This window comes from Erinaceus europaeus, chromosome 3 (assembly GCF_950295315.1).
Source record: "Erinaceus europaeus chromosome 3, mEriEur2.1, whole genome shotgun sequence".
NCBI classification, from domain to species: domain Eukaryota; kingdom Metazoa; phylum Chordata; class Mammalia; order Eulipotyphla; family Erinaceidae; genus Erinaceus; species Erinaceus europaeus.
The window spans coordinates 120,666,400-120,693,482 of NC_080164.1; the positions used below are offsets into that span (position 1 = coordinate 120,666,400).

General features: G+C 35.5%; 1 long non-coding RNA gene across 1 annotated transcript; it reads left to right on the forward strand.

Moving 5' to 3' along the window:
- The first annotated feature begins 322 nt into the window (after window positions 1-322).
- Window positions 323-3,276, forward strand: LOC132537695 (uncharacterized). The gene is made up of 6 exons (XR_009549159.1): window positions 323-386; window positions 1,194-1,226; window positions 1,629-1,649; window positions 2,557-2,580; window positions 3,122-3,145; window positions 3,234-3,276. It is a non-coding gene; the product is annotated as an uncharacterized LOC132537695 (long non-coding RNA).
- The last annotated feature ends 23,807 nt before the right edge of the window (window positions 3,277-27,083 follow it).

A 27,083-nucleotide genomic window follows, 5' to 3' on the forward strand; every position in this document is an offset into this window, starting at 1 on the left:
GCAAGTCTAATGTTCTAAATAAATAATTTAATTATATTTAAATATTGATACTCTCTACTACCCTGGCAAAATTATTCCCAGTTCAAGAATTAAATGTTTTGTTTTAGAGTATTAACAATAAAAAGATTGGTATTTCTACATACTGTAAGAACTGAGGTAGTTAACTAGAATTATAGACATTAAAATTGAAGGGAAAACTTAAAAATCTTAAGACAATAAAATACAACTCAAATCTTTTTTATCATAATGTCTTTTGTTAGAAAATCAATTATTTTTTCAATGAGACAAATTTTATTATATGATCTATTTTGATCTCTCTCATAGGCCTTGAAACCATGAAGCTTCTCATCCTTGCCTACCTTGTGGCTGTTGCTCTTGCCAGGCCTGTGAGTATAGCAGAGGATACAGAATGTGGGATTCTTCTTAGAAATAAGTCATCGAACATGAGATCCTGAGACTAGTTTTTTAAACTCTTGATAATGTCTAATTACTCAGATCCCAAAATAAACACCAGTTATTTTATGCCACCATTTAGTAAATCTAAATTTTCTTTATCAAAATATAGACTGGGGAAAAAAATACATGAGCTGGTACATCAAAGACCAGGCAGAACGAGGGCGTTTGAGGCCTCCGGAAGTGGGCATGATGTGACAACACCATCTGAAGAGTGGTTAAAAGCTCTACCCAAAACTCATGCCATGGCTAGCCAATATTACCTCATTAAAAAAATGTAATAATGAAATAAAGATTTTAAATACAGATCCATATAATCTTATGTCATCTAGGTGATACTATCAATTTTAGACAGGCAGTACTAATTTAAAAGTGTATATTTTGTTCCAAAATGTTACGGTGGTTTTAAGTAATCTTTAGAATTGTCATAGATATAATTCAGAAAACTAAAGAACTTTATTATTTTGAATTAATTTAAACTAAGAAGAGCTTCTAGTCATTTTTTAACATGGCCTTATCAATTCTCTATCATAGTTCAAGGACAAGAAATAATAGTTTAATAACTTTTAATGAAATTATTATGGTTGTCCTTTTTGAATATTTTGCTTCCAAAAATGTAGCTATGAAAATATACAAATTTCTTAAATAAAAATATCAAAATTAGGATGTATGTGTAATGATCCTATTGTTTTATTTTTATTGTTTTTGTTTCATTTATAATTCTTCAATTGTTTTCACAGCAACTTTTTTTCAAACAAGCAGAATTTGTTCAAGTGAGTATTGCATGTTCCAGGAACTTACTCTAATTGTGGAGCTTAAACAATGACATACATAGCACATAACTCTGTTTCTCCCTTCTGTATAAAATAGGTATAATATTCAAAGTTAAAATATTAACTTATATATATATATATATATATGTTTTTATGAACACATTGAGTCATATAAATATTTATGGTTACTTAAAACCTTACTATTCAAACGAAGTAGTTAACTAAATGTTCAGATAGCTTACTTTGTTGTATTGCTTCTATTACTTTTGATTGCACTTAAACATTTACTTTACAGTTTGGCCTCAACTTACACAATAAATCTAAAATTAGATACCTATACCATATCTATATTACAAGATATCCATGAACTGAACTAATACCTTTTAAAAATATTCTTTTTAGAATGAACTAGACAGCAGAGAGGTAAGTTCTCTCCCACTCCTACTCCCCCATGCACACCAACTCACTCTCTCTCTCTCTCTCTGTTTATGATGCTGAATCACTTGATTCAAAAGTTAATCTGCCTTTACAAACTACTGGAGACTTGGATTACTCAGTTCTCTATTTTGATTAATCCTTACTCGACTCCTGGCGTTTAGATAAGCATGGGTTTACTAAATCACTACAGCTGCTGTAAGGGATCAAGTAGGACATTACCCAACTTATTCAGAGCTTCCTTTTATTGAGCCAGGCACTGACACCCAAAAGTAATACTAACACCTAACATACAAATACCAAAGATTGCTTTGAAGTTCAATGTGGCTATTTACTCATGCTCTCCTTTTCATACCCTGTATAGAACATTGATGTTCAGTGTGATGGGGTGTTCTCTAATTCTAAATAATACTCTATACATGTTGCATTTTGTCAAACAATTGTCAAATAAAAATATTATATGGATTGGGGAAATAGCATAGTGGTCATTTAAAAATTCCTTTCATGCCTGAGGCACCAGTGCAATCCTCAGAAGCATCATAAGCTAGAGTTTAGTAGTTGTCTGTCGAAAGAGAAAAAAGAGAGAGAGAGAGAGAAACAAAGAGAAAACGAGAGAAAGATTTTGGGGGGTGTGGTGGGCAGTGACACAACCACTAAAGTGCAAAAGTTAAAATATATGAAGACTTGGGTTCTAGCCCCTAGCCCCTACCTGGAGGCTAGAAGCTTTATAAGCAGTAAAACCGGCTTCATGTGTCTCTCTCCCTGTATCTCTCTATCTCTATCATAATAATATTAGTAAAAGAAATTTTATTCAAAAGAAGTATGTAAAAGATTTGATAGGCCTAACTTCACCTGAATATTTTAAAATAACCATATGTTTATTTATTTATTGTAGCCTACATCAAGACAATTAAGACCGGTAAGAAAATCTTCCCAAGTTACACAAACTATAGTGCTAACAATGGGAAACAAGAACTGTGCAGGCTATGAGTGATGTATTTTATTGTCTGATTATGGCAAAAGACACCAGAGTCATTGAACCATATAGACAAAATCAGAAATACAACTGAAAGAATATGGTACAAGTAACAACAAAATTCAGTGAAATGATTTTTTGTTTGTTTGTTTGTAACTAATGATTGTTTTTTTACCAGAGTTTTGACTCAAAGGTACAATTTCCCATCTCCCCCAGATAGGTATTGGGAGAACTTGTTCACTGTTCAGTTGTCATCTCTTTTCAATTCAGTACTTTGAGGTGTCTACCGTTGAGAAACAGCTCTGTGGATAGTTAAACTATTCTGAATTCTTATTTACATACTCTAAGTTTAAGCAAAGAGATTAGCAAGAAATACAGTTCTAAAAATGATATAACCATAAATGTTCAGTGCAAAATAACTTTCTCATAGACCTTTATCATTTATTCCCTTTCTACTAATTTCTTTTTTCTTCACATTTCTAAGGACTACATCAATGAGGAGAACAGAGTAAGAATTGTTGATGATATTTAAATAATTTTATCAGTTTGTTCCTTTAAAAACACATTTTACAATTATACATTTTTGTTTATTTTAGCCAAGAGAACTTCTGAGAGAAAAACAGTTTGAGGAACTGAAGGTATCAAAGATATTCAATGGATTTCTCAGTGGGTGAATGCTGAACAAATGACTATTTTCTAAGTTTCTGTGTTCATGAAAATAGAACACAGCATATTAGGTGGATGATAATATATATATTGTCTCCAGGGTTATCGCTGGGGCTTGGAGGCTATTTTTTTCCCTTTTGTTGCCCTTGTTGTTTATCATTGTCATTGTTGTTATTGCTGTTATTGTTGTTGGATAAGACAGAGAAATCGAGAGAGGAGGGAAAGACAGAGGAGGAGAGAGAAAAATGGATACCTGCAGACCTGCTTCACCACTTGTGAAGCAGTCCCCCTGCAAGTGGGGAGCCGGGGCCTTGAACCAGGATCCTTACTCCAGTCTGTGCACTTTGCACCATGTGGGCTTAACCCTACTGCACTACCGCCTGGTCTCTAAGAAACTATTTTTAATAGAATAATTCATGCACTATCAAGCCAAAGCTTTGTGCTTTTCCATTTGTTTCATATCTTTAATGCCAAATTAAATATTAAATTATATTAATATTGATTAAAAGGAAATGTGAAGATATTTATACTAATAGATCAAAATCGCTTTTATTAAACATTGAAACAAAGATTAAGAAAGTAAATCATTTGATTATATCTGCACAAAATAGGAAAATTTTATCTTGTTTGATTATCTGTTGTCTTTATCCTTTTTTGTTTGTTAATTATTTTATATATGAATATTTTTCATAATAAATAAAGAAAATTATATTTTTCTTTCCTCAAGGAACAAGCCATCAAAGGCCATGAGGTACAAATTTATTTTAATAAATCTCATATATATGTGTCTGTGCACTACATGTGTTGCATGTTTTATTCTCATATGTTGCACATAAGAATACAGGTAACTGAACTAGATAAAGCAACAAACTTTTAGACTGTCAGAGCAAAACAACAGTTACAAAACGGGAAATAATAGGAGGAAGTTAATTGGATAGAAGGGTTTATCTGTACAGTGACAGTTGAAATAAGAATCCTGATGGCAGGCATAAGTTTATATATGTTTTTTTAAATGTACACCTGAAAGTTAAATAATTTTATAAGACATTCAATTTTTAAAAAGTTATCTTCTCAGGGCCAGGTGGTGGCGCTCCTGGTTAAGTGCACACATTACAGTGCACGAGGATCCCGGTTCAAGCCCCTGGTCCCGACCTTCAGGGGGAAAGCTTCACAAGTGGTGAAGTAGGGCTGCAGGTGTCTGTCCCTCTCCTTCTCTATCTCCCCCTCCCATTTCAATTTCTCTCTGTCTCTGTCCAATAATAAATAAATAAATAAATAAATAAATAAATAAAAAGTTATCTTCTCAAATTGACTAAAGTTGAACATCTCAAAAAAGGGTATTAGTCCCAAGAAAGTTCAGATTGGCCCCAGATAATTTAAAATTGGGAGAGAGAAAATTAAGTCATTGAAATGACAATGAATTCAGATTTGTTTTCTTTAATAAACAGCAAAATCCAAAATTTTCATGAATTTTAAAATGCAGCACAAAATAACTGTGCCATCTCATATGTGAATTCACTCTCTTCTTCTATGTTGAGAATCCATTGTCAGTAAGAAACTATCTTGGAAGTTACCTTGGATCAAAGTACAATGCTACTTAATATAGAAATAAGAAGAAAGGGAGTCAGGTGGTAGCACAGCGGGTTAAGCACACGTGGCGCAAAACGCAAAGACCGCCATAAGGATACTGGTTGCAGGGGAGTCGCTTCACTAGTGATGAAGCAGGTGTCTATCTTTCTCTCCCCCTCTGTGTCTTCGCCTCTTCTCTCCATTTCTCTCTGTCCTATCTAACAACAACAGCATCAATCATAACTACAAGAATAAAAAAATAACAAGGGCAACAAATGGGAATAAATAATAAATAAATATTTTTAAATAGCTTTAAAAAAAATTAAAAAAACAAAGAAGGAGAAAGACATATACTCATCATCATATATGATTAATCACCTTTCCAAATGATGAAGAGTATGTTGAATCTTTTTTGGAACAAACATTTTGACTATATATAAATATAAATGTATATGACAAAATATTTCAAAGAGTAGATATTATAAAGGCTAATGTAGTTTCAATTCTATGCTGAATTGCTTGTTATATTTTAATGTTTTCCATTTATTCATATCAAGGTAGCCTCTAGGAAAATGACTATAAATATTTAAGCCAGGGTTCTGGGTAGCTAGATTCAAGTTTCATAAAATTTGTCATTTGAGTTTTCTTTCCATCATAACTATTCATATCTATTTTGCATCCCACTGTAAAATAGATATATTTGGTTAAATGAAAAAAATGTCTTAAATTTATTGGGTACAATGTTATATGCATTTTCAATTATACAGACTTTCAATAAAATGTGTAACCTAGAAGGTAAACCATATCATTTCTGGATAATTTTTTAAAAACTTGCTTCAGCTCTGAAACCGGCGCTTAACAAACCAGTATGAAACATTGAATTAGGTCAGTCAGACAGTGAAACAGTAGTTCACTAGACTTTTATGCTATGTTCAGTCCCTGGCACTGTTGTAAATCAGATCTGAGTTGCATTCTGGTCTCTCCATAAGTAGACACATGATAGATGGGTAGATGATAGATAGAGATCATTTACTTAAAATAAATTTTTTTTTAAAAAAGAAAATTTGGAATTAACTTCCATACAGCCCTAAAATCCCCAGGGTCATTCTAATTTTCTTTCTCTTAACAACAGGAGGCTAGCATCAGTTCATCCAGTGAGGTAAGTAATTTTCATATTAATTTAATGTCCTACTTCATTAAAAATATATATGAAAGCCAGTTGATTCATGAAATGGTTCATTGTACAAATAATTCTGTATGCAGTGCTATCTTAAATTGTAGCTTTACATAGTAAATGTTAACTGAGCAGATATAAGAAAATAACTATTTTTCAAAGACAAAATTACTGAATTCTTCCCAGGAAAATTATCCTATTTGGGACTTTGATGGTGACCAAACCTCATTTTTCCTAATTATTTCGCCTTTCTCAGGTTTTGGTAGAACTCGTTTTTTTTCATTAAAATTTTAACAATGTCTATACTTCTAAATCAAGCATGTAAACATTCTAATATTCTTTTTTTAATTTTTTATTTATAAAAAGGAAATACTGATTAAACCATAGGATAAGAGAGGTACAATTCCCACCACCAGAACTCTGTATCCCATCGCCTGCCCTGATAGCTTTTCCTCTTCTTTATCCCTCTGGGAGTATGGACCCAAAGTCATTGTGGGATGCAGAAGGTGGAAGGTCTGGCTTCTGTAATTGCTTCTCCGCTGAACATGGGCATTGACAGGTTGATCCATACTTCCAGCCTGTCTCTCTCTTTCCCTAGTGGGGAAAGGCTCTGGGGAAGCAGAACTCAAGGACATTGGTGGGGTTGTCTGTCCAGGGAAGTCTGGTTGGCATTATGCTAGCATCTGGAACCTGGTGGCAGAAAAAAAAGTTAATATACAAAGCCAAACAAATTGTTGACCAATCACGGACCTAAAGGCTGGAATAGTGCAGATGAAGAGTTGGGGGGTCCTCCATTTTGTAGATAGCTAGTAGGCATATTTTAGTTATATTCCAAAGGGCATATGGCTATACTAGTTGTTTGCTTTTTTTTTTTTTCTATTTTCTCCTGAGCCTGAAATCTGATATGCTGGTGGATCAAAGTTATTGTCTGGGGAGATGATGTCATGGCTGGAAAAAGGACCAGAAAGCTGGATCAGAGAAAAGAGTAGCTCCCTAATATAGGAAAGGTGTATAAATATTTTTTACTGTAAACCCCATCGATTTGATGTGGTCTGGGGCCCATATTCAGCTTAGGAACCTGTGTGACCTCTTCATCCCTATAAATCTGAGCTCACATTCTGTGGTCATAAGTAGGAACGTTCCAAGCTGCCCATCAGGACCCATCCTCAAGTGTAGCATAGAGTATATTGTCTAGCCTCCCTTCGGAGAATGGAACGTTCTCTACCACTGTTGAACCAAGTTGATGGCAAGGTCCTATGGGGGCCCACAAAAGGGTCTATTGTGTTGTTCATGATAGAAATGACCAGTAACAATGGAGAGAGGGGTTTATTCTAGGTCTAGGCCCATCATGTCTGTTTGGGAATCTCAGCACTCTTCGACTAGGGCCCCAGCTGATGGGGTGGCCTGATAATGACTAAAGAGTCTATTTATATAGAAACTGATTCTCAATTAATGATATGCTGACATACACTGAAATACTTTGCTGAATAAAAGAGAAAAAAAATTGCAGGCATGGAAAGTGATCAAGCCTTTTCTTGGATTAGATAGAAGACATATATTTGTTATTGAAAATTTTAAAAATTCTATTAAATGGAATTTCTTCAAATTGAAGAGATGAACATTTTATGTTAACTTTCAACAATGCTAGCCATGTCCCTGATGAAGGCAATGAAAATATAAAAACCGATAATTTTGAAAAAATAATGTGATTCCAAGTATTTACGCTGTTTATATATCCAGAATGTGATATAAAACCAATTAATACAAATATCTCTCAATAATATGTAGTGTCTTGTTAGTTAGCATTCTGATCTTAAATATAAATTAATGCATCACAAAACTAATGCTATGCACATTGTTTTAAAGGAAGCTGAGCCCAGTAATCCTCAGGTAAGATATTTACTAAATTGAAAATGATTTAATCAGGTGAGCTAATATTTAATTAAGTAACACACATACATGTTTGTGTATATTTTAGCAGAGGCTCCTGCCAAAGGAAGTCATGCTGAACCAACCTCAACTGGTAACATTCAATTAAGTTTATCAAATACAAATATACCAAGGAATAAGTGAGAATGTGTATTCATAAACTTCTCTTCTTGACATCCACTAAATTTTAACTCATAGTAAGCATTCTGGCAGGGATATATAGCATAATGGTTATGCAAAGAGACTCTCATGCCTGAGTCTCCCAAGTCCCAGGTTCAATCCCCTGCACCACTATAAGCCACAGCTGAGCAGTGCTCTGGTGAAATAAAAAATAAAAAAACTAAATTTAAAAAAAAAGAAAGAAAGCATTCTGAAAGACACTTCAGATTCTTCTCTGACAATAAAGTAACAACTTTTTTTTAACTCATGTATATATTTCATGTTTTCTGTTAAGTGCATTTTTAGTATATGATTTTGGTTCCAGATTTAAATGAGAAGTTATACATTTATACTCTTAAGTTCTACCTTTTACCAAAATATAGTATTAGTTTACTTATTCAGTACAAATTTATAGCTTAAATTTAAAGTGACAATGGAAAACACTAGATGATATAAGACAAGTAATACAATCCATAGCACAAACTAAAGTGGCTTAATTTGACCAAACTCAAGGAGATAAAAACCATTCTTAAACTTCTTGACATGAGCTATATAGTGTGAATAAATTTATCTAAATACCCATTGATATCATACTACATTATAATTTATTTTAAGTTAAAAATCATTCATGAAAGTAGCATTTTGGCTGGAGATAGACTTTAACACTAGTGTACAGGGCTTGAGTGCCAGAGACCTCAGAGGTACCAGGTACAATACCCAGCACAACCATACACCAGAGCTGAGCAATGCTCTGGTCTCTCTTTCTCTCTCACTCTCCCTCTCTCTCAGTAAATTAAATAAGTAAAACTTTAAAAGTATTTTATAAGACTTTATTAAAGAATAATTGAATGAGTCCAAATTATCAGTTGTAAAAATATGTCTTTATTATTTATAAGAAAGAGTATTGTAGACTTCTAGCTGCATTACCAAAAAATAGTGGGGTTGTGCTGAATGGTATTATTTTTCACCTTTCTTGGCTGACTTTCATTTTCTCAGATAGAAAGAGATAGATACCAATGTGGTAGGGGGAGCATTTGTGCACATAATAAAGCAGGAAAAGACTGAATAGTATTTAAGAAACTGAGAATATTTTTATTTTGAATAGGAACTTCTCAGGCTCCAAAAACAGAGGAAATTCAATGAATTGCAGCAGGTAATGTTTTCTTATAAAATCTCAATCTGCAGAATTAAAATTCATTATATTTTAAAATGATATCACCTCTTATTTGCTCTTAATCTATCAATGTGTTTTTTCTGGTCTTTGGCATTTATTGTAAGTAGAAAATTACATATATATGAAAGGAATTTTTTGTTTGAGCTATCCTATGTATGCCTAGATTAATACCACATATCACATTCAAAATTATTAATCAGAGATAAACTTACTCAACTATATTGTCTGTACGAGTTCTCTTGCAGCTTCTCATATGTTGCATTATGTTAAGGAATTTCTTATGTATTTGTTGTCTCAAATTCACTCAGAGATAGAGATTTTGTATGAGGTATTATACTTGAGAAGAGTAAAAATTATACAGTTGAACTTGATTTAACAGAACATTTAGGAAAATATCTTGTCCATATTTACTACCTTGCAAACGTTCTGCAATCAGTATCTAGAGAAGAAAATTAAGAGGCTGGAGAGTGGCGCACCTGGTTGAGCACACGTTACAATGTGCAAGGAACCAGGTTCAAGTCCCCAGTCCCTATCTGCAGGGGAAAGAAAAGCTTTGCGAGTGGTGAAGCAGGGATGCAGGTGTCTTTCTGTCTCTCTCCCTCTCTATCTCCCCCTACTCTCTTGATTTCTGTCCATCTCTATCCAATAAATAAACACAGAGAATAAAAAAATAGAAAAAAGAAGAAAATTAATAATGAATTTAATTTGGGCCCAAACTTTCACTCCTATTTCAGTTTCTAAATTGTTTATGTTTGACTTAAAGTCCAAATACATTCAAATACACCAGTAACACCCCCCACACACACTGGAATTTATCACTACTGACCATGAAATAGGTGGAATAATGTGTTTTTCTCACTTTTAGCCATGATATAGCAAGATTACAGCCTCTTCATAGTGTCAGATTTCAGAATTGTTTGCCCAGTTCTTAGTATTGTCCCTCAATGAATAAGTAAATTTTTGTTATTCATAAAATGAACAGAGATTATATACTAATACAACATTTTTTTTCATTAGGAAGCTGCTAGTGCCCAGGTAAAATTATTTACTAAATCTAGAATAATTTTATACATCTTTTACTAGTTATATTTTTATAATGTTTGTTCTTCTTTTTTAATAGCAATATATTCCAGCAGAAAATGTTTTCTACTACCCCAGTCAGGTAAAACTTTATTAAATTTACCAAAGGCAGAATGTAAATTATTAGTTAATAGTCAGGAATAGAACATATATAGTCCTAAAGAAATGACAGATATCATATTTCCCATAATATGAACCTTAAATTTTCTTTATTGTTTAAAACTACAACAAACCTAGCCTGCTTGGGTATTTTCCTAGATATACGAACTTTAAAAGCAAGTATTTTGATATTATTTTCATAAAATTTACATAAAATATTTTTATCTAAACTAAATTTTAGGAATTATTACATACTCTCAATTCACTATACAGTTAATGTGTTGGATATCAGGAGATTACTAATTAATTGAGCTTACACTTCCTTTCGCACAGGAACAGCTCCTCAGAATGAATGAATATAATTATGACTATGTTGTAAGTATGGCATATTAGAGATCTAGTTGACACAATTTTCTTTTATGAAACATGTGAAGAGATACTGAATAGCTGTCAAAAAAATACCTGATGCTGTCTTTTCCCACTAGTGAAAATATTTTTTCCCTTATATATAGCAGAAACACCCTCTTCTGGCCCTAACTTGCATTGATTCCACACTGTTTCTCCTACTGCCAGGGTTCCACAGGGGCTTCATACCTGCATGATTTCACTACAGTGGACATCCTTGCGACAGTTTATTTCAGACAGAAGATGCAGAAAGAGAGAGGAAGAAAGAGATAGAGAGAGAGAAAGGTAACAAGACAGAAAGAAATAGAGAGACAGAGAGAAAGACAAAGAGAGGGGTGGACATCACATCACTGCTTCATCTTTAGTGAAGATCAGGTCAAAATTAAATGAAGATTTTTTTTTTTCAATGTCCATCCCTGAGTGAAGAAAACTTCAAATTAACTTTTGCCTCAGGATAATCACAACTGCCTAGGAAGTATACATTAGAAGAAATTTGAGCCCTGACCCCACTGTACTGAGAAAAGATTTGATGGTGTGGTGTCTTTCCTTCTTTTATTTTGGCTTTCTCCCTCTGTCTCTCTCCATAAAAGTTTAGCTTGGAATGGTGAAGCACTGGTTTAAATAAATAAATATCTCAGATATATTTTTCCTGTAACCTCCATTTAAATTCATATTAACATTTTATGAATTTATGTTACATAAAACAATTTAATAAAAATACTGTCCAGTTTACAAATCTCTAACATGAAAAGTATTTCAATATAAATTCTTTCTATCTTTGAGGTCTTACTCAGCCTCAAGAGGTAACTCTGATTATCTTTCTTTCCAGAGAAATGCCATGAAAGCAGTGAATCAGGTAAATTTGTGTATGTCCTTGTTTTGTTTGTTTGTTGTTGTTGTTTATTTTAATGGTTGTATTAGTTACATCCCGAATAAGCACAGTGCTAGTATTTCTTAGCAGCTGTCTGATGTGGGACCCTGCTAGCTCTAACACTATATGGAAAGTCAGATTGCTAAAGGGCATTACAAGATTGATGACCATCTCTGACTGAAGATAGTTTCAAGTCAACTTTTACCTTGGAATAATACCAACTGCTGAATATTGATGTCATTTTGTCAAATTTTGAGCTTACCTTATTCTATCATACCATGGGTGGAAGTCACCCAAGATTTTGTTCTTATTACATGCTTTCTGTTAGTCCTTTACATCCTGCTGCACTGCTCTCACCAAATCTGATAGTAAGAATTAGTCCTACTACTCTGAGTAGATTTTATTATATGTAAGCTTTTATCTAAATGATTTAATAATGTGTTGGCAAGATAACTCACTTGAAAGTGCACCTGCTTTGCCACACTCGGCTCACAACCCAATTTCAGTCCCCATTCCCACTGTACTGTGAAAAACTTTGATGCTGTGGTGTCTTGTCTTCTCTTATTCTCTCTTATTCTGTTTCTCTCTCTCTGTTTCTCTTTTACTACCTGAAAAAGTTGGCCTGGATCTGTGAATGCTATCTCTCTCTCTCTCTCTCTCTCTCTCACTCTCTCTCTCTCTCACACACACACACACACACACACACACACACACACACACACACACACAAGAATGTTTAATTTTCCTGAGTCCTCCATTCTAACATAGATGAGCAATAAGAAACTTTGTTTAGATTTTCTGCATGTGCAATACTGTTACAGGATCCCTCCTGTATGATGTTGCATATTCATGTGGAGGTAATGTAGCTTATATAGTTTAGAAGCTCATTATTTCTTTACTTCATATGTTTCAGATGTATTTCAATCTCTTCATAATTTGGTAACTTCAGCAAAACTCAAAAAACCTTTTTCATTTTTTTTGTCTAATTTCAACAAAGAACCCAGACCTTCCACCTAGACATAGGGATACCATGATAAAAATAACCAAGTCTCCTACTCAAAAATTTCATGATGGAAGATAACTCTTTTTGGCAACAAAAGCTGTAAGCTTTGGAAATTTTTAGAAAGGAGCACTGGACTAGGAACCAGGGAATTATTTTCTCTTTATTCTTGGCACCCCTGAGAACCAATTATATTGACCCCAATCTTCATGGAAGAGTTAAATAGGTAAAGTAATCTTTTCCAGTCCAAATTCTCATAAGCACATAAATTGTACATTAATTATATGGACCATATTACTTTCTTCTGAGCTTTCATATTTTGACCTTTGTTAGTGTCTTATGGTTCAGTTTTGCACACTTGCTTTAAAGCAAAGATTTGTTGATTGTTCCTTGGGTACTCTATAGAAGCCCTTTGCAAAAGTTCTTCCACCATGAAGTGACACAGAATAGAGTATAACTTCTCCTTTTGCCTCACAGACTAATCATGTTTTTATGATACTAATAACCTTGTCAGAAAGGAATAAATGGGAGGTCAGGAGATAGTCCATGTGGTAAATACTTTAGCATGCTGAGGGCCAGCATTCCAGCACCCAACTACGACACAAGAGCGTCAGAACAAGGGAGCTTCACAAATAGAGGAACAGTGCTATGGTGCCTCTTGTTTTTATCTCTCCCTCTCTGCTTCTTTTTCTTTGTATTGTTTATTTTTAAAAATAAATAAATCATTAAAAATTAAAAAGTCCCTTTCATGCAGTACAACCTTGCATGTAGGAAGTCCCACTGAAAACTCTGAAAGGAAATGGAAGTTTAAAAAAAAATTAAAAAGAAATGAACATCTAAGAACCAATTACTCACACACTGTTCCTCCCTACCCCAAACGGTCTTTCCCTTTAGCCACGGCAAGAAGTCTACCCTATTGCTGTCCTCCCCCTTGCTGCTTCTTGGGTTCCATATGAAGCCATACAACAAACTTTGAATCAGCCACCCCAAAGCATTCCTAAAGCCACTGCTTTTGCAAATGCTGAAAGACCTCAGCCTCAGTTTGTTGCTATGTCAGCGTTGTGGTAAGTTTCTTCAATTTATTGACTGCATATTGATGCTCTGCCAAAACAAACGGGATAAAATTATTCACAGAATATACTATTAAACAAAGATGATGGCTATCTCCGACTGAAATATGGCAAATCTATGCTTAATGCCTCTTGTTTCAGTAAAGCAAATTTGGTTGTGCTTTCTAGGATTAGTGCTAATCTGTTACTCAGGATTAAGTGGAATGATAATATTTTATAAACAAAATTCATTCTCATAAGGATAGGGATTTTTTCTCCAAATTAAAAATGTAGAAATTCAACGTTATTCTTTTTACACTTTTACTAGTTTTTACATGCCTGGTTTTTTTTTTTATTGTATCTTTGACATACATAAAACTACAGTGTATGGAATAGAGTACTGATTTTGGAGCTCACACATCTTATGCTAAAATTATGACCTTCTTCTTCTTACTTGAAATAATATCGTGTTTTTTATTTGTTTGTTTTCATTTTTAGTTTTGTTTTTGCTTTACCAGAGCACTGCTTAGCTCTGGCTTATGGTGAAGATGGGGCTTGAACCTGGCACCTAGGAGCCCCAGGCATGAAAGTCTTTTTGCATAATCACTATGCTGTCTCCACAGCCCTAATTTGCTTATTTGTATGACCTTTAATATAATAAAATACAATAATCTTTGTTAAATGTACAGCTAGGCAAATAGACACAATAGGAGCCATTGATTTTCCTTGATTCAGTTAAATTTTGTTGCTGACTACATTGGTTACAAGATTTTAACAATTTTTTATTCCTTCAGAAGAATTAAGTGAATTCTCAGGAACGCCACAATTATGGCCCTCGGTAAGTTGCCTACCCATTGATCCTCTTTCCATATGATAACAAGATATAAAGATATGGCTGTAGACTGTAATTTTTTTCTGAAGTGTAGACTGTGAATACATTTGTACTTAATGACAAATTGGCTGAGACATTTGCAAGTTTTACTTTGTAATCATACATTTACCCCTATCAAACTATGTATTGTATAGCATGGAAGTTCCTATACCAGTATAGGAATATGAACATTACTAATTTCCCATGAAATTTAACTTTGAGACTAGAGAATCCAATAGTAGATCTGTTTTGTATAAATAAGTGCAATAGAAAACCTTATCAAGGGCAGGGTAGATAACATAATGGTTATGCAAAAAGACTGTCTTGCCTGAGACTTAAAAGTCCTAGGTTCAATTCCTGGCACCATTGTAAGCCCTAGCTGAGCAGTGCTCTGGTAAAAAAAAATTAAATTATAGTTAAATTTTAAAAGACACCTTAGCAACACATAGTGACATAGAGTGATTATGTGGCAACATACAAATAGATTTTGACACATCTCAGATCTGTTTTAATTACCACTACTCACAACAGTGAAGTTTCTCATTGTAGGCACACACATATGTAAGTATCTCCATGTGTGTAGTGTTTTCCCCTTAAAAAGGTGAAAATAAAATGAAAGGAAATGATAAAAGTATCCTTGTATTACTACAAATGGAAATACTTTCTAGCAATAAATGATCTCTACAGTTGACAGAAACAATGAATTTGTATGTCAGTAGCAGGAAAGCAAAAATAATCTTTTAAGATAAAGAGACTTATCTTTTTAAGAAAAAGAGAAAAATATGTATCCTCAGCCACAGGCATTATAGCTAACTGTGTATTTTTTTTCTACTTACAGATGTGACTGAAAACTCCGCTCTCTAAATGTCTCCTTGCTGTCTAGCATGCAAAACCATATTTGCCAAAGTCTTTGTTATTTTATAACAGGACAATCTCAAAGGGGGTTCTTTCATCTTAAGTTACCTACTATATAATAGCTAGCATATCACTTTTTTCCTTAAGCTAAATTTTCCTAAAAGCTTGTGTTAATTCCAGTTATATCATGCCAATGTAAAGGCTACTAAGAGGGAATTAAATTCTTTACAATGTTTCTATATGGAAATTTTGCTTTAGAAATTTTTGAACATCTCTAAGTGCCATCATTTTACAATAATTGTGTGCAGTGACTGAGAATTTTTCTTTAATCTTTTCAATAAAATACACTTAAAGCATGATTCCTGTTTTCTGTCATTATTACATTTTACACTATTCACATAAATTCTGTTGCAGCTTTACATATGTAACATTTTGCTTTTTTTCTAAATAATTTAAAGACAATCTCAATCATGTTTAGTGAAGGAAAAAAACCCAACTTATTCTAGGAGATTATCAAAGTTCCAAGATCTTATATTAGAAATCAGCTGTTTATAGAGTATTTCCAATGATGCTATATGACTGCAGAGAGGAGCAGCAGTGCTGCAGTGATGTGAACACACAGAATGTGAATAAATGGGCTATGTAGCGTACTGCTTTCATCAGGACCTATTTGAACCCAATTTGTTTGACTATTTACTTTTTGAATGTTTTATTTTTACTAGGGGGATTTGTGGTTTACAGTAAATACAGTTTTTGGTACATGAGTAAAATTTCTCAGTTTTCTGCAAAAACAATCTAGGTCTTCTTCTACCTTCATGTACCAGGACCTGAAATCCCTTCCCCACTCCCCACCTTCAGAGTCCTTTGCTTTGGTGCAATACACCGAATTCAGTCCAAGTTGTACTTTATGTTTCCCCTTTCTGTTATTATTTCTCAACTCCTGTCCCTGAATGAGTTCATTCCATATTCATCCTTCTCTTTCTGATTTATCTCATTTAACATGATTCCTCCAAGCTCCATCCAAGATGAGGTGCAGAAAGTGAATTTATCATTTAAAAGGTCATTTCAAAATGCATGATAACATAGTATATGTGGTGGGATGTTCAGTATCTTCCATAACCAAATGACCAACCGATTTCTCAAAATGAAAAGTGACTTGCTTTGATATTCTCAAAGCCTCAAATAAGATTTACTTTTTAGGGTTTATCTTATAGTCCTTTACCAATCCAACCTGTTGTGATGATTTGATTTGAGTTGAATTAAATTCATTTTCTTGAGGTAGAGTAGCTCCACACATATATGATTTCACCACTACCAGATCAATAATTTTTATTCAGATAGAGACAAAAAAACAGAGGATAGATAGATAATGAATAGGTAGGTAAATGATAGACTGACAATAGCACCAGTCTTTTCCCATGTGATGCCACAGTTTAAACACGGTTCATGTGCATAATAAGGCACATGAGTTCTCAAAGTCATAACATGAAAGTGGCGACTTCTGAACCGTTTTGTCTTCTGTTGTTCTGTATCCTACAGCTGTTCTTCATTCCACCCAAATCTGTTTTCTTTTACTTAACAGTCAAATGAAAATCCATGAATTGTTTCCCTGTCTTTTCTCAGTGTTAAGAAGAGCTAGATGAAACACCTTATACAATCCAGAAAAGCTTTGTAAACATAGACCTGTGCAGCTGCAACAAATCAGTTGGTGCAACCATGTGTCTTCACTAGCCATATGTCCCAGTTTCAGTCACCATGTCATTTTTCCAAGGCATCCAGCATACTCGATACTTCATATGTTCTGAATCTCAAGAAATAAAGTCATCAATAATGGTGAAATATCACACACACACACACACACACACACACACGCACACTTGAGCACATCAGAAAAACAAAATAAAGAATTTAAAAAATGCATGCCCTCAGGTTTCTGGATGCCAGGGAGTAGAGTTTCATTGGAATCTCAGGGTTGAGAAATAAACCTTATCATGCCATTAGTAGCGAGAGAAAAGAGGTTTTATTAAATGTCTCCCATAAAGTCATCATGTGGTTCTGGCGAAATGTTTCCTGCACGTGTATATCTGCCTAATCTCTCCAAAAATCTGTTTCTAGTCTCTCTGAAGTCTAATGTTTTCATGGGGTCACTGCCTTTCTCTATATACTGTGTATCTATGCCTCCAGCTACATCAAGTATAAAAATCTTATAGGCTATACATAAGCATAAATATAAATGTGTTAATGGCATGATTAGACTGGATTTCTCCAATTCCAATGATTATATCAGGTTCTAGGTTTACTATACAAATCCTGACTTTACCCCAAGGATATAGGCTTAATTCAGGGATATCAGCTAAGACAGGCTTCCTGTTAACCTGAAAGTCTGTTGACCACTATTCGTGTTTACCCTGATATGATCAAAACATCCCCTGGAGGCTGTGGACAGAACTACAGAGAAAGCAAAAAATTTCTGCCTTGTCTGTCATTATTATTTTATATTATTCAGATAGAGACACATATAGAGGATAGATGGATGATATATAATGGTAGGTACATAGATGATAGTATAATATATAATATCATATCAATTATAATATCATATCTGATAGTATACTATATATCATGCTATAATATATATCATACTATAAATATATATCATATTTTATTATTATACCAAAGTTGTTAGTAATTAGCTTTTAGTTTTTTTAATCCCTTTATTTAGAGAAATTTTGATTTGTAAGATGATCAGAATGGAAGGCAGTGAATTTACCAGGTTACTAGCTATAAAACAAACATTTGATATATAAGCAAATGGAAAATATTACATGATATAGGTTTCACCACATTAAACTTGAAAAAATTCCTTATAATATTCCAAGATATTTATTGATCATGTCTGCATCTTTTATCCTTTAGTAGTTGTTACAGTGGCAGAAAGATGCAAAGTTACATTTTTATTATAGAAAGTGATATAACAACGCTTTCTGTCCACTAGTTTACTTCTTTATGTTGGGCTGTCTGAAAATTCATTATGTATTTTTGCATAGAAAAATTAGATCACAATTATTTTTCATTTTTTTAATTTATTTATAAAATTGAGACACTGACACCACAGGATAAGAGGGGTACAATTCCCACCACCAGAGCTCTGTATCCCATCCTCTCCCCTGATAGCTTGCCTATTCTTTAACCCTGTAGGAGTATGAACCCAGTGTCATTATAGGGTTCAGAAGGTAGAAGGTTTGACTTCTGTAATTCTTGGCATTGACAGGTTGATCCGTACTCCCAGCCTGTCTCTCACTTTCTGGGGCAGAGCTCTGGGGAAGCAGAGCTCCAGGACACATTGGTGCAGTCATCTGTCCAGGGAATTCCAGTTGGCATCATGGTAGCATTTGGAACCTGGTGGCTGAAAAAAAGTTAACATATAAAACCAAACAAATTATTGAGTAATCATGAACCTAAGTGCTGGAATACTGCAGATTAAGATTTGGTATCTCTATTTTGGAAATAGCTAGTAGGTCTATTTTAGGTATATTCTGAAAGGTCCATGACTTTATTAGTTTTTGCCTGAGCCTAACATCTGATATGCAGGTGGACCCAGGTTATTGTCTGGGGAGATAATGTCATGGCTGGACAAAAGGGCTAGAAAGCTGGATCAGGGAATAGAGTATCTTGCAAATATGGGAAAAACATATAAATATTATTGACTATAAACCCCATCTATTTGATCTGGGGCCCATATTCGACATAGGAGTCTAGGTAACCTCTACATCCCTGTAGGTCTGAACTTGCATTCTGTGGTCATCAGTAGGAACATTCCTAGTTATACCAATTTCAGGACCCATCTTCTTCAGGTGGTAGACAGATAATGTACTCCAACCCCCTTCGTAGGATGGAACATTCTCTACCATTGTTGATCCACATTGAAGGCAAGGTCCTATGGGGACCCTCAAAGGGGTCCATTATGTTGTTCCTGATGGAGATGACCAGTAATAATGGGGAGAGGAGTTTATTCGAGGTCTAGGGTCATCATGTTTGTGTGGGAATCCCAGGACTCCCTGACTAGGGCCCCAGTTGATGGGTGGCCTGATAGTGAATAAAGAGTCATCATTAAAGTATGGCAGTCTCTTGCCCTTAATCAGCTTTATAAGAATAGCTGTACATTTATCTTTTTGGAATACTATTGGAAATTATCACTCATATGGAGGATATTAAAAATGTATATATAGTCAAGGGGCCAGGCAGTGGTGCACCTGTTTAAGTGTACACATTAAAGTGTGCAAGGACCCGGATTCAAGCCCCTGGCTCCCATCTGCAGAAAGTGGTGAAGCAGGTCTGCAGGTATTAATCTGTGTCCCTCCCTCTCTACATCCCCCTCCTCTTTCAATTTCTGTCTCTATCAAAAAATAAAAAATAAAAATTACACTACCACTAAAAAACAATATAGAAAAATGAAAGAAACATCCCTTTACTTTGTAACTGAAGATCCTAGGTTACCAAAGAGCAAGGAGGGCAGAGCTGTAGTAGGGAGGGGTTGAAGGTGGAGGGATTCCGATGATCTATAATTAATGGAAAATGGCACTTTGGTAATGAAATAGATGTGTTAGCACATTTTCTAAGACACTACCATTCTTTTAAACCAACATTATATCAATGAAAAATATAAAGAGGTCGACATACAAATATGAGCAACAAGTTATCAGAATAGTCATTCTTAGTAATAGGTATTAATATATTGCATGGACTCTATAGTCTAAAATATCAAAGGTTTTCTTTTTCCCAGGCAAATGTCTCTATAAGAATAAGCTATCACACATCAGAATGAACTCTCACAAAGTACTGGTCTTCCAGGCTAAAGGAAGGAGTATCTCTAGCACCTAAGAACATCCTTTGTTTCCTAGCAAGCCCTGCCTTCTCTCAGATAGTTATTACTATAGTTTATCTCAACAGAAATCTTTTTCATAGATTCTATTCTTGGGAATAGATTCTGCTTTGTTTCTAACTACTGCTATTTAATGTGATTTATACATAGTTTATCCATACGCTTTGTGTGACAATAGTTCACCTACTATATTATATCATCATATTTAATTCCCTTATGAACCACAATTTGTTTGGTTTTTTTATTTTAAAAAGGAGACATTAACAAAACCTTAGGATAACAGGAGTACAACTCCACACAATTTCCACCACCAGATCTCTGTATCCCATCACCTCCCTGACAGCCTTTCCATTCTTTATTCGTCTGGGAGTATGGACCCAAGATCATTGTGGGACGCAGAAGGTGGAAGGTCTGCTTCTGTAATTGCTTCCCTGCTGAACATGGGTGTTGACTGGTCGATCTATACTCCAGCCTGCCTCTCTCTTTCCCTAGTAGGTTGGGGCTCTGGGGAAGTGGAATGAGCCACAAATTGTACAAAATACTGTTAACTCATATTTGTATTGATTTGTTGGAAGTACTAATAATAATGTTGCCAAGTACATGTCTTTTGCACACATATGTGTATTTCTATTGGCTATAACAGCAGAGTAGGTTCATAAGTCATATACAATGAAATAATTTTTTAAAGATTAATAAATTGATTAATTAAGAGTTAAAGGGAAAGAGAGAAACAGAACATCACTCAGAAATAGTCCATGCCAGGGAGAGAACTTGAGACTTCATGCTTGAGAGCCTAAAGCTTTAACCACTGTGCTACCTCCCATCCTGAAACATAATATGCTTATGAATTTTATTTCTCAAATTATTTTATTGGAGATCTGATATGGTGGTTTATAGGACATTTTCTCTAACACAGAAGCATAATTTCTTATCTCCCCATGATAGATATCTGCACATCACACCTATTAGGACTATAAGGCTTTTTCTTTGTCAAAGACTGACATTCATTTCCAAATTCTTTGTGTCAGTTTATATTTACATTTGCATTGCTTAGCATTATGTTTGTTTGTTTTGGCCAGTACTGAGTATTGACACATCTTTCCTTTTTAGTCATTCTAGAAATTGTGTCGCATAATGTAAAAGTCTTAATTTGCATTTTTCTGAAGACAACGTTAAGTGATTTTTCATACTAATGTTACCAAACTCAAGGTTTTGATTGCTTTTCAAACAAAACTCAAGGTTTTGTTTGAAGGTTGGTAACCCTGGAGACAAGGATTAGTACAAGAAAAACCAGTTTATGTTACCAGTAGTCAAGATGGCAGAGTGACATGCCAAGTATATATATATATATATATATACATTATACATTTCTGTTAGGGAACATCTGCGTTTTTTCCAAGTTTGACTTACTACAAATCCTGCTGTTATGAACATAGGTGTGCATAGATCTCTTTGGATAGATGTTTCTTTGTTCTTTCTGTAGATCCCCAGGAGAGGGATTGCCAAACAGAGTAGGACCATATCCAGTACCCTCTGGAATCTCTAGACTGTCTCCCACAGAGATTGGACCTATTTACATGCCCACCAGCAATGTAGAGGGGTTCCTTTCCCCCACATTTTTGTCAGCACTTACTGTTCTTGTCTTTTCTAATATTGTGATATATATCAGCCTTCCAAATGATGTCATCTCCCTTGCCTCATCCTGGATGGAACTTGAAGGAATAAAGTGAGACAAGGAATTTAGTGAGGCAAGTCAGAAGCAGAAAGATGAATGCTGACCGATCTCACTCTGGTGGAAACTAAAAAAAGAAAGAAAGAAACAGTAAACACAAGGTAAAGCCTGGGCTCAGTATGATGTTTCATAGCAAAGGTGAAGGACTCTGAAGGAAAGTTGGGGGAGACTGGGGGTGGGTAGTGGGAGTGATGTACAGACACCTATCAGGAGGAAATGAAAGGATGCACCCACGCATTAACAAACGTCCTATATGCCATAGTTACACCCTCAAAAATAAAAATATTTGGACAAAAACATACCATCATAAAAAAACCCTCACAGACTGAATTTTGAGTCTATCAATTGCAAAAGTGTGTTAAGGTTAAGGAAGAATCTTGTTGTGTGGTCAGTCAGTTAGCTGGTGTCACAGTCTAATCACTATGGTTTGATTTAGGCAAAAGGAGCAAAAGGATATAAGAAGTATGTATGAGGAGCTAGAAGGAATTTCTAATGTTGTCCTCATTTACAATAATATTTCCTCGGGAGCCCCAGTAAGGTAACTCAACTGAATAAGTGTGCTTGCTTTGTCGTATGTATACACCGAAGGAAGCTTCAGAGCTTTTTTATCTTTCCCTTTTCTCCCTGTCTCCCTCTTTCTATCATCAGTCTGCTCAGAGTGGTGGAACCCTAACAATGAAAAAGAGAGAAAGAAATAAAGAAAGAAAGAGAGAGAGAGAGAGAGAGAGAGAGAGAGAAAGAAAGAAAGAAAAAGAGAGAAAGAAAGGAAGGAAGGAAGGAAGGAAGGAAGGGAGGGAGGGAGGGAGGAAGGGAGGAAGGAGGGAGGGAGGGAGGGAAGGAAGGAAGAAAGAAAGTGAGAAAGAAAGAAAATAGAAAAAACTTGAATAGGAAGATAACTCATTGTGCTATTGAAAAAGCATAGGACTTGCACATTGGAGGCCTAAGATTCGATCCCCAGCACCACCATCTGCCAGAGATAAGAAACTCCCTGTTCTCTCCAGTGATGACTCAAGTCTATTTCCTATATGCTATTATTTCAGTTGTCTTTTTGTTTTTAAAATATGCTCCAATTAAGTTTTAAACAAATTAGAGACAGGATTTAGTTATGCTTGGTCATAGCAGGCATGAGATTTGAATTACTCAACAGTTAAGAGACCAAGAAAGCTGTTGAGTACATAGGTTTGGAATTCAAAGATGCAGCAAACTTGGAAATATACATTTGGAAGTTATTGACCTTTGAAAGATTTTAAAACATACTAAACAGTATCAACTAGAGGAAGCCTATTTCTCAAGACATTCTAACTCATACAGTTTTAGAAAATGAGAAACTGCTAGCAGGGATATTGCAAATAAGTAAAGAGGGATAAAATAATTTATTAAATTTGGAATTTAAAATGAAAAAAGAATATGATATTTCACAAAAGAAAGAATATTCAGCTCTACAAAATAGCACTCAAGGGGCCAGGTAGCAGCACACATGTTACAATGTGCAAGGACCTGGGTGAAGCAATGTTTCAGGTGTCTCTCTGTCTCTCCCTGTCTATCACCCTTTTCCCCCTAGATTTTTGACTGTCTCTATCAAACAAAGTAAAGATAATTTTAAAAAAATTAAAAATATATTTCCTTTAAAAATAATAAAAAAAAATAGCACTCAAAAGTTTGGAAAACTTGGAAAATTACCAAGATGAAAGTTGTTGATAACTTTGAAAAACAGTAGTTTCTGTAAGTTCAAAAGCTTGAAAGGAACGGGTTAATGGGACAGTATATATTACTTCCATAGCTGCTATAAGCTAAAGAATTAGTAGGGGGTTGAAAGTGTACCATTAAGAATAGGCTTTTTAAGCTGGATAAGAACAAGAGACTGGATACCTTAATGGTAGCCTCTTTGGTCACTACCAGACCACCCCATCACCTGAGGCCCTAATCAGGGAATCCTAGGATTCTTCCATAGATATGGTGGGCCTAGACTTCTTCTTTTTTTTAATTTTTTTTTTATTGTTGTTGGATAGGACAGAGAGAAATGGAGAGAGGAGGGGAAGACAGAGAAGGGGAGAGAAAGACAGACACCTGCAGACCTGCTTCACTGCCTGTGAAGTGACATCCCTGCAGGTGGGGAGCCGGGGGCTCGAACCGGGATCCTTTAGCAGGTCCTTGCAATTGCGCCACCTGCGCTTAACCCACTGCACTACCGCCCGACTCCCGGGCCTAGACTTCTAACAGACCCCTCTCTCCACCATCATTGATCACTTTCATCAGGAACATCATCATAAGCCTTTTAGAGGACCTCTCCAGGACCATGCCCTCAGTATAAAGTTGCAATGGTAGGGACTGCCCTAATTTCTAAAGGGAATCTGGGTCTGCCTACTGTGCCTCTTGAGGAAGACTCATCTTAAAATGAGTGCAACCTAGAATGTTCCCAGCTGTAACCATGTGTTGTTTTCACCGGGCTGGCTTCACGGGCGGGTAACAGATGACCAGGGACTCATGGTTGAGCTGTAGGTAGTATCTCTTTATTCATGCAGGACACAGCACAATCTAAGCCGAGCTAAGCTAAACTAAACGTACCCTAAAACTCACAATGCTGTCTTTATATATACTTGCCAAGTAGGGTGGAAACAGGATGTGACATAGAGAGGGTTGAGAGAAAAGTGACTGGTGAAAATCAGAGTGTGACAAGGAGAGGATCAGGGTGTGACAAGGAGAGGGGGTGGAGCAGGCGAGAATTCTATCACTGAACCACTAATGCCCTGGAGGGAGGGTGGTGCTTGTTAACAGCGGTTATGTAAATAGAATGAAGTGGTTATGTAAATAGAATAGCGTTAAGCAGGGGGGATTTAAACCAAATGAAACAAAAGGGGTCTCATGCATACCAACAACCATGCTCAGACTAGACTCTGAGGTTATATAGGTTCCTGTGGTGAGTATGAATATACATGCTCCTGGGTCAGATTGATGGGATAAATAGTCATTGTATTTATATATTTTCTTCAAGTTTGGGAGCTACTTTCTATCCTAATCTAACACTCTAGTTCTCAACTGTGACTATATCTTCGCAGGCAATAATTTTTGGCCCTTCTCTATGTAGCTCAGGAAAAAAAAAAAAATTACTAAAAGTCATGGGCCCCTAGGAACATATCTAAAATAGACTTCATAGTTTCTTACCATCCTAAAATTCCTGTTCTTTTTTTATTTTTTTTAATTTAAGAAAATATACATTAACAAAACCATAGGATAGGAGGGTTACAACTCCACACAATTCCCACTACCCGATCTCCATATCCCACCCCCTCCCCTGATAGCTTTCCCATTCTCTATCCCTCTGGGTCGTGTGGGTTGCAGAAGGTGCAAGGTCTGGCTTCTGTAATTGTTTCCCCACTGAACATGGGTGTTGACTGGTCAATCCATACTCCCAGTCTGCCTCTCTCTTTCCCGAGTAGGGTGGGTCTCTGGGGAAGCGGGGCTCCAGGACATATTGGTGGAGTCTTCAATCCAGGAATACTAAGCAGCTATTAAGAAGAATGAACCCACCTTATCTGGCCCATCTTGGATGGAGCTAGAAGGAATTATGTTAAGTGAGCTAAGTCAGAAAGATAAAGATGAGTATGGGATGATCCCACTCATCAACAGAAGTTGAGAAAGAAGAACAGAAAGGGAAACTAAAAGCAGGGTCTGATTAAATCGAGAGTAGGGCACCAAAGTAAAAACCCTGTGGCAAGGAGGAGGGTGGACATTCGGCTTCCTGGGGCAGCGGGGGGGGGGGGGGGGGGGTGGAATGGAAAACAGTCTTTTGGTGGTGGGAATGGTGTTGATGTACACTCCTATTAAAGTGTAGTCATATAAACTACTATTTAATTAATATGAGAGGGGAAATATTGATCATATGTCTCGAACTTTTTAAAACACAGACAGAGTCGTCTTAATACATAGACTGAGTCTTTGATATGTTGACTCTCTCAAAATCTAGACCAGGTAGAACAGAAGCAACTGGTGGCACAGCTATATACAAGATGGTGGGTATTACACAGCAAACCCTAACAAAGGGACTTTTCAACATTAACCCAATTACCAAATAATGTGATGATAACAATAACTATCCATTGTCTTCTTGAATCCTAAGACAGCAGGAACTTCACATTTCCATTATAGAGCCTATATTTCCCCCAGTCCTGGAACCTTAGGGTGGAGCCCACTTTCCTGCATGCTTCTCTCAATTCATATCAAATAATATTGCATCTGCCGATTGCAACCTAATCAACACAACAAGTGCCACCCCAGCATGCTTCACTTCAGACTGTGACCAGAGACTTCAGGTGTGGAATGACAACCCTTCACCTTCATCACTTGGGTGAGACTTTTCCTTTCATAGTATTCTCTAATTCCATTCTAGGTGGTCCACTCCCCAATAAAGACCCCAAACCTAGATATAGAGCAGGTCCCCTGAGATAGAGCATATGTTCACACGTGTCCATAAACCAGGGGAAAATATATACCTGAAAGCAGAAGTACACAAGAGTCTGCAGTGAGTACCCTCCCAACACTTCATCTGCACTATTCCAGGCTTTAGGTCCATGATTGTTTAACAACTTGTTTGGCTTTGTATGTTAACTCTCTTTTCAGTCACCAGGTTCTGGATGCCAGCATGAGGTCGACCAGACTTCCCTGGACTGACGACTCCACCAAAATTCCTGTTCTTACCTGCTCTATTCCTAGATATAGATATAGACATAGACATAGACATAGACATAGATATAGATACAGATATAGATGATATAGATATAGATTAGATATAGATCAGATATAGATATAGAAATAATAGTTAACTCATATCTGTGACCTTGAGAGAACCACTATATTTTCCAAAAGAGAGAATGGGGACATATTCTGGTGGTGGGAATGATGAGAAATTGTACCCGTTGTTTTGTAATTTTGTA